The following is a 950-nucleotide window of genomic DNA, read 5'->3' as shown; positions in this document are numbered from 1 at the left end:
AGGAGGTGACCTGGGGAGAGGAGACAGCGGCCTCAGGGTGACATCATCATCAACATGCAGCCTAATAAACACTGTTAGAGTACATGGTTAGATAATGATGACCACCCTCCTGGCCCGCCTTGTGTTTGTCCCGACAGTCTCGTCTGTTGTTAGGCTGGACCCATGCAGCCGCCATGTTCGCCGTCAATATGTGCAAAGCCCTCGTGGTGTCTTTGTTTCCCAGACTAAATGTAAACACCACTGGACGGTAACTAATTACATTTACTTGCTGTTATGTCAGGTGCTATACTTGTACTTACAGTATGTATGTGAAGAATATGAACTACAATCAAAGGCCCATACACAGACCTTTGAATACTTAGACTAGAAAATACTCAGGCAAAAATACGGAGCATGAAGTCAACAGCAGAGACAGGCAGATGAAGGTTCCGGAGTTCCATTTTATTTGCAGAGTTCAATACAGCATCAGCCATGGGGACAGAGCCCCATGGATCTTTCAGCCTCTCGGCTTCCAGACTAACACACGTACAGATAGGCATTTACAGTAGACCTTTATACAACTGAAAGCAGAGACAAAGGTGGTCTCAGGTTACCCAAACCCCCTTCGTCCCAAATTGTCCCCAATATGGTCACCAGGAAGCCCAGTGCTAGGAGGCACAGTAGGTGTCCTAACATGCAAGCCTACCAAGCGACACCCAACCATTTGTTAGTGGTCATCAAGCCACTGGCTATTCTGAGATTCCTAGCCACTGTGTCCTGACTTGTTTGCCCTGCTGGAAGACAATGTAATGTCACACTACACTAAACAGTTGTTTAAGCTATATGGTGTTAATTGTGATTTCCAGATACATCAGACCTCCCTTTGAGGCAACCATGCCTCATAAAAACGAATATGGAAACACAATTGACCCTCGTCCTCCCTTTGGCACTGACTGGAACATTAAAAATAT

This window comes from Electrona antarctica (assembly GCF_951216825.1).
Source record: "Electrona antarctica genome assembly, chromosome: 4".
Classification (NCBI taxonomy): Eukaryota; Metazoa; Chordata; class Actinopteri; order Myctophiformes; family Myctophidae; genus Electrona; species Electrona antarctica.
Note: the sequence above shows the minus strand (reverse complement) of the source record.